General features: G+C 38.6%; 3 non-coding genes and 1 pseudogene across 3 annotated transcripts; 1 reads left to right on the top strand and 3 right to left on the bottom strand.

Annotated features, from left to right (window-relative positions):
• The first annotated feature begins 3,299 nt into the window (after window positions 1-3,299).
• LOC125580840 lies at window positions 3,300-4,766 on the top strand (annotated as a pseudogene).
• A 267-nt stretch (window positions 4,767-5,033) lies between these two features.
• LOC125589555 lies at window positions 5,034-5,195 on the bottom strand. The gene has a single exon (XR_007325729.1). It is a non-coding gene; the product is annotated as a U1 spliceosomal RNA (small nuclear RNA).
• A 6,764-nt stretch (window positions 5,196-11,959) lies between these two features.
• Window positions 11,960-12,121, bottom strand: LOC125589689. Its single transcript, XR_007325864.1, has one exon. It is a non-coding gene; the product is annotated as a U1 spliceosomal RNA (small nuclear RNA).
• A 2,196-nt stretch (window positions 12,122-14,317) lies between these two features.
• On the bottom strand, window positions 14,318-14,479 carry LOC125589609. Its single transcript, XR_007325781.1, has one exon. It is a non-coding gene; the product is annotated as a U1 spliceosomal RNA (small nuclear RNA).
• Window positions 14,480-14,712: the final 233 nt, after the last annotated feature.

The raw sequence follows: 14,712 nt of genomic DNA, 5'->3' as shown, positions 1-14,712 counted from the left end.
CGGTAATACATCAATTGCTGGATGAGCTTCATGGGGCTACTATCTTCACCAAACTCGATCTTCGTTCAGGATATCATCAGATACGCATGATGGAGGAGGATGTTCACAAGACTGCGTTCAGAACCGTCGAGGGTCATTATGAATTCCTTGTTATGCCATTTGGACTCACTAACGCCCCGGCGACATTTCAGGCATTGATGAACAAAGTCTTCAAACCATTCCTCCGCAAGTTTGTGCTAGTTTTTTTTGATGACATCTTGATATACAGTGTGGATGAACAAACGCACGAGACACATCTTCGTTTGGTGTTACAAGTATTACGGGAACAGAGCCTGTTTGCCAACCAGAAGAAATGTACGTTTGGTGTGGAGAGAATTGATTACTTGGGTCATATGATTTCAGCTCAGGGTGTGGCTACAGATGCAGAAAAAATTGAAGCAATGCAGAAATGGCCAACACCGAAATCAATCAAACAGCTGAGGGGATTCTTGGGCTTAACGGGTTACTATAGAAACTACGTCAAGAGTTATGGAGTTATAGCAAGACCTCTGACAATGTTACTCAGAAAAGATCAGTTTGGTTGGTCTCAGGAAGCACAAGCGGCTTTTGATGGGTTGAAATATGCTATGAGTCACGCACCAGTTTTAGCACTACCAGACTTCGAGAAGGTGTTTGTAGTGGAGTCAGACGCTTCGGGTTTCGGGTTGGGTGCTGTATTAATGCAAGACAAACAACCTATTGCTTTCTTTAGTCATGCTCTTACCCCTCGGGAACAACTGAAACCGGCATACGAGAGAGAACTGATGGCAATAGTCATGGCTATCCGCAAATGGAAACATTATTTGATTGGGTGGAAGTTTCATGTCCACACTGATCAGCGGAGCCTGAAGTTCTTACTGGAACAGCGCGAGGTCAATATGGAATATCAGAAGTGGCTGACAAAGATACTGGGGTTTGATTTTGATATATTTTATAAGCCGGGACAGGAGAACAAAGCGGCAGATGGATTATCTCGTTCTGTTTCTAACTCCTCTACTCTTGTGGCACTTACTGTCCCTATTGTGCTTCAATGGGAAGATCTGTATAAAGAAATTAATGAGGATGCGGGTTTGCAAGACATCACTCGAAAGATACGAGAGGGCACGTTAGTCTCAACTAAATACCAGGTCATTGAGGGGAGACTATGGTCAAAAAGGCGTTTAGTTATACCAAAATCCTCTCGTTTCATTCCGTTGATATTGCAAGAGGCTCATGACAGCAAGGTAGGAAGACATTCAGGAGTTCTTAAGACCGTGAAGCGTGTTCAGGGGTCGTTCTTTTGGAAAGGAATGCACAAGCAGATACAACAGTATGTGGCAGAATGTGCGATCTGTCAGACGCATAAACACTCCACTTTATCTCCTGCAGGGTTGCTGCAACCACTTCCGGTTCCAGAACGAGTGTGGGACGACATTAATATGGACTTTATCGAAGGTCTTCCGACTTCAAATGGTTTCAACGTTATCTTGGTCGTCATTGATAGGTTAAGTAAATTTGCTCATTTCATCAGCCTCAAACACCCGTTCACCGCTTTGGATGTAGCGAAGAAATTTGTCACTGAAGTGGTTCGTTTGCACGGGTTTCCCCAGAGCATTGTTTCGGACAGGGATCGCATTTTCTTAAGCTCTTTTTGAACTGAAGTTTTTCGTTTGGCGGGGACGACTTTTAAGTATAGTACTGCGTTTCATCCACAGACAGATGGTCAATCTGAGGTATTGAACAGGTGTTTGGAAACTTATTTGAGGTGTTTTAGCTCTTCACACCCGCGTTCTTGGCATGCATATTTGGTCTGGGCCGAGCTTTGGTACAATACGACGTATCATAAGTCCTTACAGACAACTCCGTTTAAGGTTCTCTATGGTAGAGACCCTCCTGCATTAGTACGGTTTGAACCGGGTTCCACTTCGAATTTTGAAATAGAAACAGCGTTACGTGAGCGAGACATGATGTTGGATTCTCTAAAGAGCAATCTGTTACGTGCTCAAGATATTATGAAGCGTCAAGCTGACAAGTCTCGCAGAGACGTGGAGTTAGCGGTTGGAGATATGGTTTATTTGAAGCTGCAACCGTACCGTCAGAAGACAGTGGCACGGTGTTTTTGTCAGAAGTTAGCTGCTAAGTTCTATGGTCCATACAGAGTCCTTGAACGTATTGGTACTACTGCGTATAAGTTGCAGTTACCAGTGGAGGCTCGTGTACATCCGGTGTTTCATATCTCGCAATTGAAGTTGGCGTTGGGTCCTCATGATCAAAGTAAGGTACTTCCACCGGGGTGTATTGTTGAGGAGGAAGATCAGGTTGTACCTGCGGAGGTTTTGGATAAACGCTATGGAGCGCAGGGAGAGTTGGAATTGCTGATTCATTGGCAGGGCAAGCCTACTCTTGAAGATTCTTGGATGTTGTATGAAGAGTTTCGAGCGTGTTTTCCAACTTACCAGCTTGAGGGCAAGCTGGATTTCGATGAGGGGGGGTATTGATAGACTCAAGAAGGTTTACTATCGTAAGAGAAGAAGGAAGGAGAGAGCGAGTGAACCAGGTTGGAGGGAGAGAGTTGAGAAGTCAAGAAGCATTATGAATAAGAAAAGAAGAGAGTAAACTTCCATTTGAAGTAGAGTCTTTACAGTTACAGAAAAGGGTATAAATAGAGTTGTAATTGAGTAAGTGTCATTCATGCTTTTGTGGTAGTTTGTTATAGACGTCATGAGTCTGTACACTCCGATCGTTATGAGATCGGTGATTTAGAGTGAAGCTCGTCATGAGAGTGTAACTCGAGATCGACTACAAAGCTATACTCGTTTGTACTTCGTTATTCAATACAGAGTTTGTTACATCACGAGAGAATAGATCTAAAGTCTATCACACATACACTTCTTCAGTCATGGTCTTGTTGCTTATTCACTCTTGAGATTTGCCGATAGTAATACAAACTTTATTTCTTACCAATATCATCATCTTAACAATCTTCAAACTAAGACCACATTAGAGGACGTAATACCACTGCTGAAACCTTAAGCAAATAATGAGCAAGAACACTAACTAACCAACAAACCTGAAGAGTCAATAATATGGAGACATTTGAAACTAATTACATGGATAATTATGAGTAAACCCCATTGTAGTTTGTTCATCTTTGTAACTGTTCTTGAGTTTGGTTTTTTGTGGTCGATGGCGAAGTTGGAATCTTTGATTCTTGTTTAAACGACAAGAAAATACAAAAACTTGTTCTTGGTAAAACCTCGTTTATTACATATCTCCAACTTTTATTACATATCTCCATGTTCCTTCTGATCCCCATTTATATATGTCGTGTAACCACAAGAATGGGAACATTTTTAGTATTCCTAATTTCTTTCTCAAGTCTATGTTTATTTTTTTTTGTAGTTGTGCCATGTCTGATTGTTTGCTTTTTGTTTTTGATGATAAACGCAGATAACTTTTTGGGGTTTGAGGAGGCAGAGGGAGAAGATGAGTTCAGGGAAGAGTATGCTTGCCGCTTCTGCTTAGATTATTTTGATATCGTCTCTCTTTGCTGCCACATCGACGAAGATCATCCCATGGACACAATCAATGGGGTAAACACTTCTTCCATATTGTTCTGTAATATCAAAATCTAATTAATGTTTCATCACATGGTTCCTAGTAGATTAGGCAAACCAATGCTCTTTTGGTTAGTATTTCCTCTTCTTGGACGAGAAGTGAAAATAGTCTACTGAAGATTTGTCGGAATTAGGATAGGACCCTTGTTTATTGCCAGTAGAGATTCTTTTTATTGTCAACAGTGTTCTAAAAATCGGTCTCGGTGGCAAATTAGGATATGAAGCGAAATGATTTATTTTTTTTTCAAAATTTGTCTAACCGCTCAAAAAATCGGTTTAGACATCTAATCAATAAAACACCTAATTACTGCCTAGCAATTTCTTGTAGATTAACATTATTCTCCTTGTAGGTATGCCCCGTATGTGCGGTGAAAGTGAGCTCTGATATGGTTGCTCATATAACACTTCAACATGCAAATATGTTCAAGATATCCTTTTTCCGTCATCAATCATTGTACTTAAGTTAATCCGTCAATATATTATTTTTCATTCATTCCTTAACTATAACATCACGTGACAACGCGGAAAAGAAAATCAACAAGAAGAGGCGGGGCACAATCCATGCTATCAATCTTGAAGAGAGAGTTTCCTGATGGAAACTTCCAGAGCTTGTTTGAAGCGTGTTGTTGCACCTTCTTCTTCCTCGTCCTCCAGTATAACTGCTGACCCGTTGCTGTCTTCCTTCATTTCGCCGATGGCAGATGGACTTTTCATTTCAGATTCAACTTCTGCCAAGAAGTCATTGAATCAGAGTTTGCCTGAACGGTATTGCTTCATTCATCATCCTCAGATGAGTTTTCTTACATTCACTCTCTGATTGTTCTTGTCTTGACGTGGATATTACAGGAGTGTTGAGAAGAAGTCGCTTTCGGCTGAGGATCACAGAGAAAAGTTGAAACAGAGCGAGTTTGTTCAAGGGATTTTCAGCTCCATGATTTTTTATGATGATTTATAAAGGGAGAGAAAAATATAACTTATCCACGAGTATTAGATCATTCAACTCTTGGAGTTGTTTATTTTCAACAAGTGATATTGTGGGATAACCAGAATAATGTTAGCTTTGTATTGAAGAGTCGAGAGATACATGAATAATGAGTATTATTTATCTTATTGAACACATATTTTCTTTAATGAACACTCTGTTGACTCTAAGAAAACAACAAAATGTATGTAATTTGATCATATATCTACATTGAGTTATGTTCTTGAGATCTCAAGTATATTTTCGGCTTACTCCAGTATTTTGCTATGGGGTTTGTATATAAGTTCTTAGTACTACAATTCATAGTGCACACCATCAAATATTGAAAATAAGATATTTAGGATTTACAGCATTTTCTTTGCATGTATTACTTCTCCCTTTTGGTTGCGACAAACATTTAAGACCAAGAGTGAATGGTAGGAGCCGCGCGAACGCAGGCTCCCTCTGCCACAAATAATGACGCAGGCTCTCCCACTTGGGGAGACCTTAAGCTAAGCGCCCCTCCTTAGTGCAATGGAGGTCACTAGCCTAGGCCACTCGTCTTCTTGATCACGAGTAGACCCCGTCCAGGTAAGTGATTTGCTTGTAAGCTTCCCTTCTGTTTTTATACTCTGGTAAGCGAGACCTTCTCTTTACGTGTAAGCGATGTGGGACTTTTACACATCTCTCATTTACGAGTTTTAAACGGCAAAATTGTTGGGGTTTTTAGACATGGGCCGGACACGACAAGCCCAAGTTAAGTGTTTCGTAGTTGGTCGTTGGTAAAAAGCTTACATGCATAGTTGGGGAATGTGTTTACATATGCTAGCTTCAAGAATTAACCAATCAAACTTTCTTTACCAAAAGTATATAGAATCTTTGTTACTGTTCTTGGGTTTAGTTGTTTGTGGTGGATGGTGAAGTTGGAATCTTTGATTCTTGTTTGAACGACAAGAAAATACAAAAACTTGTTGTTGGTAATTGGTAAACCATCGTTTATTACATATCTCCAACTTTTATTACATATCTCCATGTTCCTTCTGATCCCCATTTATATTTGTCGTGTAACCACAAGATTGGAACATTTTAGTATTCCTAATTTCTTTCTCAAGTCTCTGTTTCTTTTTGTAGTTGTGCCATGTCTTATTGTTTGCTTTTGTTCTTTATGAAAACTTCTTGGGGTTTGAGGAGGTAGAGGGAGAAGATAATTTCAGGGAGGATTATGCTTTCCCCTTCTGCTCAGAGTACTTTGATATTGTCTCTCTCTGCTGCCACATAGACGAAGATTATCCTATGGATACAATTAATGGGGTAAACACTTCTTCCATACTATTCTGTTATATCAAAATCTAATTTATTGTTTCATCACATAGTTCTTACTTCTTAGTTGATTGGGCAAACTACTTGTAACACCCGTATTTTCTAAAATAAAATAAATAAATATAAAGTCCGAAATCTCCATTTATTACTTCTCTAAAGTCAACTCCAAAGTCGTAAATCCAGATAATATAATAAAACCTGAAAATATCGATAAATCATAAAAACCGCAAGTCTGAAAATTTAAGAGATAAAACTTCCAAAGCACCAATCCGATAGTAATCACTCCTGCTCGTCGGTCTCACCTGAAAGGGGGAAGAAAGAGGGGTGAGTAACAGGGGAGTTACTCCGTGAGGTATGGGATGCTAAACCACAAACCACTGACTCAGTACATAGCACTACGACTATGTAGGCCTAGCTCTAGCATGAAACAAACACAGTGTCTAATACACCACATAAAACATCAAATGCGCTGATAGTGCATAACTAGATCACACACCCCGCATTCTCCTTATACGGATATAAATATATAACTCTATGCGCCGCTAGTACAAGAGTCCATCCTTGTACCCCGCAATCACCTATGCGCCGCTAGTACAAACGTCTTTGTACCCCGTAATCCCTCATACAATGCGCCGCTAGCATAGACGTCCATATGCCCCGCAATCTCCATACATTGCGCCGCTAACACAAACGTCTCTGTGTCCCGCAATCTCTACACAATGCGCCGTTAGCACAACATCTTTGTGCCCCGCAATCTCATAACAGACTTATGTATATACATATATAAATAACAGTTCTTAATTCATTCAATTCAATCAACTGTTGAATCCTCTATTATCCTATTTCCGGTTTAACAATCAATAGTAGTAATAAACAAACAAGACTCTCAAACAGACTCAATTCACAGAGACGGATCATGTTTCGAAACTAAACTTTCCATAATAGTAGTACTAAACTAGCTCGGGATTTAATGGGATAGCCCTCACCTTAGCCACATGCTGAAATGAACAACGGAAGATGCGGTCAGCTGAGGTCAACTGCAACACGAGAATCAACGACTTAAGCTCAGCTTCTCTGGAAATAAGTTTCCTAAAATGGAAACTTTCCTAAAATGAAACCTCTCCTAAAATAGAAACTTTCCTAAAATAGCAACTTTCCTAAAATGGCAACTTTCCTAAAATAGAAACTTTCCTAATATAACTTATTTCCTAAATTAGAAACTTTCCTAAAATATTCCTATAACTAGAAATAAGGAGGCAACAAACTTACTAGAAAACCCGCCGGAATCTCGTCTAGAAATCTCACCGGAAGCTCGTCCAGAAATCTCGCCGGAAGCTCACCCGGAAATCCCACCGGAAAATTCACTAGTGACTGGTCGTCGAATAATTCAACAACAACTCGTCACACGCAAAGAAATACTTTGACTTGATGAGAATAAAGAGAAAGGATAGAGTTTCTTATATAGGAGAAGGGAAGGGAGGTGGGTTTTCTAAACATCCAATGTGGGACAAAGTAAAAAGAGAGAATTAGACTTTAATTTTTAATAAAGGCCAAACTGGCCCACCAGAAAAATCTGGGTCGTTACAATTCTTCCCCACTAAGAAGGAATTCGTCCCCGAATTCAAATCCTGAGCCGAGAAAAGGAATAAGATGTCTTCAGCATGACTTAACTTTGTTATAAAGACGCTTGTTCGCTGTAGACACTCCAAACTATGTGGTCCTCCCATATCAAATAAGGTGAAATCTCTCATACTCAGCCGCTACTGATCTTAAGCACAACTTTTTTTTTTTTTAAACACATGATAACCGCAAAAGACAACATGCACAAACGTAAACTACCAAAGTGAAAAGATACATACCATCAGCCGGCTCAACTCTCTCGTTGCCTCTTGCAGCAAATACTCGTGGTGCGATAGCCTGGCGCTTAGCTGGTGATGGATTCTCTACACGTCCCCCCCTCGGGCAATCCCTGAAAATGTGACCAGGCTGGCCACAGCCATAACACTTCTTTGAAGCCGCTGCTAGTGTCGTTGGTGCTGTAACCTGTCCGGTACCAGTACCATCCACTTTTGTAAATCGACAATACTTGGCCACATGGCCTAACCGCCCACATGCAAAACACATAACGCAATCTCCAAAATGGTAGCGATGGCAGCGCTCACAACTGGGTGTTCCTGACTGATCCCCTGCCATGTTCGGTGACCCTGAAGTTCTTTCAGTCTTAGGTTGGGCCTTAGAGTACTTCTGCTCCTCTGCAATACATGCCTCCTGCACAGCAGCCTTCTCTACCAGATCCTCCAAGCTTGTGTAAGTAACCATACTGCACCTGCCGCGAAGATCAACTCGCATCCCATCTAAGAATCTCCTGATCAAGTCCTCCGCATCAAAATTATTACCAGCAAACAAGCGGAGTTGGCAAAACTCCCGCTCATACTCTCTGACACTCCTAGTACCCTGCCTCAGATGCTCAAAAGCATTCTTCTTCTGGTGCAATGCTTCTCTAGGAAAATACTTCTTGTCGAACGCAATGAGGAAATCCTCATAAGTCATATCGCCATCACGCATCGATTGCACTCCATCCCACCATACTAATGCATCCCCACGCAGATACAACTCTGCGATATTAAGGCAAAGGCGCAACGGACAATTGATAGTCTGCAGACACGTAGCTAATCTATGCTTCCAATTATAAGCCTGAAAAGGGTCTACTGTTCCCCCAAAAGTCTCCAAATCCACAGTTTTCATCTGTTTCATCACCTGCATAAGCGTCTCATCAACCTCAGGAACCTGCTGAATAGGGGGCTGCTGCTGCCCCTGAACCTGAACTGGTGGAACCGGCTGAATAGGGGGCTGCTGATGCCCCTGAACCTGAACTGGCGGAACCTGCTGAGCTGCAGCCATCTGCCTAACCACTTCCTGTGCAGCTACTCTAGCAGCCTCCTGGACAGCTTGCTGAACTGCCTCATGTGCAGCCTGTCTGGCAGCATCCTGCACCATCTGCCTAAGGGCATCCTGATCAATCGGTGGAACCGGTGGCGGCATATTCTCATCTCCACCCTCTCGTGAAGCACTAGCGGACTGAGTGCGAACAACTCTCTTACGCGGCGGCATCTGAAAGGAAAAAGCACCTCAATAAACTTCTGCCGAAACCGAACACCAATGATTCTAGACACAATACCAAACAGAAAGGTGCTATTTACTTTTATTTTTAAAATCCCCATATTCCCAAAATATTTTAAAAATTGTCTAAAACCGATTAAAACCGAGTCAAAACCACGTCCCAACAAATCGCCATCCCGGGTCAGAGCCGGGACGGAACCCCGCTCTGATACCAAATTGTAACACCCGTATTTTCTAAAATAAAATAAATAAATATAAAGTCCGAAATCTCCATTTATTACTTCTCTAAAGTCAACTCCAAAGTCGTAAATCCAGATAATATAATAAAACCTGAAAATATCGATAAATCATAAAAACCGCAAGTCTGAAAATTTAAGAGATAAAACTTCCAAAGCACCAATCCGATAGTAATCACTCCTGCTCGTCGGTCTCACCTGAAAGGGGGAAGAAAGAGGGGTGAGTAACAGGGGAGTTACTCCGTGAGGTATGGGATGCTAAACCACAAACCACTGACTCAGTACATAGCACTACGACTATGTAGGCCTAGCTCTAGCATGAAACAAACACAGTGTCTAATACACCACATAAAACATCAAATGCGCTGATAGTGCATAACTAGATCACACACCCCGCATTCTCCTTATACGGATATAAATATATAACTCTATGCGCCGCTAGTACAAGAGTCCATCCTTGTACCCCGCAATCACCTATGCGCCGCTAGTACAAACGTCTTTGTACCCCGCAATCCCTCATACAATGCGCCGCTAGCATAGACGTCCATATGCCCCGCAATCTCCATACAATGCGCCGCTAACACAAACGTCTCTGTGTCCCGCAATCTCTACACAATGCGCCGTTAGCACAACATCTTTGTGCCCCGCAATCTCATAACAGACTTATGTATATACATATATAAATAACAGTTCTTAATTCATTCAATTCAATCAACTGTTGAATCCTCTATTATCCTATTTCCGGTTTAACAATCAATAGTAGTAATAAACAAACAAGACTCTCAAACAGACTCAATTCACAGAGACGGATCATGTTTCGAAACTAAACTTTCCATAATAGTAGTACTAAACTAGCTCGGGATTTAATGGGATAGCCCTCACCTTAGCCACATGCTGAAATGAACAACGGAAGATGCGGTCAGCTGAGGTCAACTGCAACACGAGAATCAACGACTTAAGCTCAGCTTCTCTGGAAATAAGTTTCCTAAAATGGAAACTTTCCTAAAATGAAACCTCTCCTAAAATAGAAACTTTCCTAAAATAGCAACTTTCCTAAAATGGCAACTTTCCTAAAATAGAAACTTTCCTAATATAACTTATTTCCTAAATTAGAAACTTTCCTAAAATATTCCTATAACTAGAAATAAGGAGGCAACAAACTTACTAGAAAACCCGCCGGAAGCTCGTCTAGAAATCTCACCGGAAGCTCGTCCAGAAATCTCGCCGGAAGCTCACCCGGAAATCCCACCGGAAAATTCACTAGTGACTGGTCGTCGAATAATTCAACAACAACTCGTCACACGCAAAGAAATACTTTGACTTGATGAGAATAAAGAGAAAGGATGGAGTTTCTTATATAGGAGAAGGGAAGGGAGGTGGGTTTTCTAAACATCCAATGTGGGACAAAGTAAAAAGAGAGAATTAGACTTTAATTTTTAATAAAGGCCAAACTGGCCCACCAGAAAAATCTGGGTCGTTACACTACTGCTATTTGTTTAGTAGTTCCTCTTCTTGAACATGCAATAAGGAAGTGAAAGTAGCCTAACGAAGATGTGTCGGAATTAGGATAGGACCCTTGTTTATTTTGGACAGTGTTCTAAAAACCGGTTTAGGAGGCAAATCGAATCTAAGAGAAATTATTTTTTTAGAACGCTTTTTTCAACATCTGCCTAATCAATAACTGTCTATAAAGCATCTAATTACTGCTTATCTATTTCTTGAACATTGATTAGATTAACATTATTCTCCTTGTAGGTATGCCCCGTATGTGCGGTGAAAGTGAGCTCTGATATAGTTGCTCATATAACACCTCAACATGCAAATATGTTCAAGATATCATTTTTTATCAACCATCATTATAATTTATGTGATTTCCTTCAATGTATTGTGTTTCATTCCTTCCTTAACAATGACAACGCGAAAAAGAAAATCAAGAAGACATCGAACCAGAGTTTGCCTGATTCCTGAACGGTACTGCTTCATTCATCCTCAGATTGGTTTTCTTACATGTTTGGATATTCTCACAATCTCACTCTCTGATGGTTCTTGTATTGGCTGAATTTTATAGGAGTGTTGAGAAGAAGTGGCTTTCGGCAGAGGATCACAGAGAAAAGTTAAAACAGAGCGAGTTTGTTCAAGGGATTTTTCAGCTCCATGATTCTTGATGATGATTTATAAAGGAAGAGAAGATATAACTTGTCTATAATTATTAGATCATTCAACTGTTGGAACAAATTTAATGGAGTTATTGTTTATTTTTTAACAAGTGATCATCTGGTGGGATAACCAGAATAATGTTAGAGAGCTTTGTGTTGAAGAGTCAAGAGATACGTGAATAATAAGTATTATTTATCTTATTGAACACGTATTTTCTTTAACGAACACTTGATTTGTTTTTTCAAAAAGAAAAACACTTGATTTGTCTGTAGACTGTAAGAAAACATCATAAATGTACGTATTTGATCATATGTCTACACTGAGTTATGTTCTTGATATCTTTAAGTATATTTTCGGTTTATTCTAGTATTTTGCTATGGGGTTTGTATGTATCAAGCTCTTAGTACTATAATTCATAGTGCGCAGACAATTTATTTTGAAAATAAAATATTTAGGACATCAACAAGTTCTTTGCAGGGCTTTACTTCACCCTTTTGGTTGGGACCAACATTTAAGACTAAGGTTAGATAGTAGGAGCCGCGCGAACGCAGGCTCCTTCTGCCACAAATAATGACGCAGGCTCTCCCACTTGGGGAGACCTTTAGCTAAGCGCCCCTCCTCAGTGCAATGGAGGTCACTAGCCTAGGCCACTCGTCTTCTTGATCACGAGTTGACCCCGTCCAGGTAAGTAATTTGCTAGTTATCCCCCCCCTTCTCTTCTTATACTCTGGTTAGCGAGTCCTTCTTATCAAATGTAAGCGATGTGGGACAAGTTATATTATATACATCTCTCACTCGTAGGCTTTAAACGGCGAAGATTCTTTCATGCTACACACAACAGGACGGATTCTAAAGGCCTGGTTAAATGTTTGAAGCCCTTTTCTTGTTACATTTCTCGATACGTACCATTTGGACTTATCCCTCCCATGCAATATTTTTGCTCCTATTTTGTTTCGTATTGTGGATCGAATGCTGTCGTCGATCAAAAAATTAAACGCCGCTGTGTTTTGTGATCTTTAATTAAATACTAGATCTTGTGCGGTGATTATTTTTCATTTTTATACATATAAATATTTTATTTACACAAATTAGTGGTATATAATTTTAACATTTACCATATTACTAATAGTTTAATTTAATATTTTTAAAACCAACAATTTTTATAGTTTGCATGCAACTATTTAATTTATTGTTTCAAATTATTAGTAATATCTCTATTACTAAAACATGAACACTAATTAAAACCTTACATTATATGATATTTACAATAAATTTTGTTCAATTTAACATTAAATTAAATATTAATTTCTTTGTGATTATACTTGTATCTTAGGATTTGGTCATACATATATGTTGATCGAATCATTTGTATGAATTTAATCTTTAACTGAATAACCTATATTAAGTAATGTAATTTATAAACCATCCACTTCATTTAAATTATTAAACCGAAAATTGTAATGCATTGTGTTTGTTTTTGTTCTTTTAAACATGAATTTTATCTTTATTATTTTTTTTTTGGAGGTTTCTTATGTTGTCTACTGTTGATTTAGATTTTTCTACCCTAAAACTCTTGGATTGTTTACAATGAAATTTTCTATGTTAAACTTTTAGTTGCAATTCATCATCTATCATACATCATGTTATATAATTAACACTTAAACCTATAACTAAGTTTGATAATATACACACTGAAAATAAAATATTCACATGAAATGTATTTTTCAATCATTCATTTTTCATTTATGTTAATGACATAAATTGGTACAATACCTAGTGCACTTTCAAATATCTAGCTCCAATTTTGCTCTTATTTTGTTTCGTATTGCGGATCAATACCTATTGCACTTTCAAATAAATTGATACAATAACTAGATTTTGATCCGCGTTTCGAAAACGCGAGTTTTCTTGAATTATAATTTAAATTTGATATAAATTAGAATTTTGAGATTGTACATTATTATGTTACAAAATCTGTATAAATTTTGTTTAAAATTATATAATTTATGAATTAATTTATTTGAGATTTCGTATAAACATTCTTATGTAACTTCTCTTAGGTCTGGGCATTTTATTCAGATTAAAAAAACTCAACCAAAACCGACCCGGAAATATAGATTTGGCTTGAGTCTCAGTCCAAGGCAAAATACTATTGTTTTTTTTTGTGTACTGTGGGTCTTGGTTTGGTTCTATATCCTACCGAAGACCCGATCGGGTATTCAAAGTACCTGGAACATTTTGTGTTTATTAGGTATATTAGGTAATTTGAGTATTGCATATATATATATTGGCATTACAAATATTCTTTTAAACTTCAAATTAGAGGTTTCAGTTATAGTTTTGAATTCAGGTAAAATTTCAAAAAATTAAAATATATTACAAATATTCTGATAACATTGCAGAACTTGAGAGTTCTTCTTTTTTGCGTTTGTCCGAAAAAGAAGTACAAATCCTTTTTTTTTCAAATTCACTCATTAATTTCAAAAAAAAATTAATATTAGTTATTGAACGGGCTTTATTGAAATATGTAACTAAGATTTTAACATAAAAGAACGTGTTTATTGAAATTTAAGCTAAAATTAATATAAATCAAATGTTTAACAAATAAAATAAACATATTATTTATATAATTTTCAATTATCTACAATCTTTAATGTTTTGTGATTATTTTTGTGAAGTTATATTTTTAGTGGGGGCAAAAAAAAAATTTATGGGATCAATACAAATTTTCTTATAAAAAAAGGATTAAAACAAAAATGTTTTGTAATACACCTCCTTCATTGCCTCCGCCCTTGGAGGGAAGAGAGTTTTCACTCAGACTCAGGCTGGTTTTTCAAGTGAAAAAGATGACTTCTGTAATTACCAACATTTAAGACTGATAATAGATGGTAGGAGCCGCGCGAACGCAGGCTCCCTCTGCCACAAATAATGACGCAGGCTCTCCCACTTGGGGAGACCTTAAGCTAAGCGCCCCTCCTTAGTGCAATGGAGGTCACTAGCCTAGGCCACTCGTCTTCTTGATCACGAGTCGACCCCGTCTAGGTAAGTGATTTGCTTGTTCGCTCCCCTTCTCTTCTTATACTCTGCTTAGCGAGTCCTTCCCTTGTAACGTAACCGATGTGGGACAATTTACACATCTCTCAGACTCTCACAAGCTTTACACGGCAAAAAGCCTAGTTAAGTGTTTGAAGCCATTTTCTGGATACGCACCACTCGGACTTATTCCATATACAGTTTTTTGCTCATATTTTGCTTCGTGTTGTGGATCAAATGTTATGTTCAA

This window comes from Brassica napus, chromosome A2 (genome assembly GCF_020379485.1).
Source record: "Brassica napus cultivar Da-Ae chromosome A2, Da-Ae, whole genome shotgun sequence".
Taxonomy (NCBI): domain Eukaryota; kingdom Viridiplantae; phylum Streptophyta; class Magnoliopsida; order Brassicales; family Brassicaceae; genus Brassica; species Brassica napus.
This window is presented reverse-complemented; position numbering and strand designations above follow the sequence as displayed.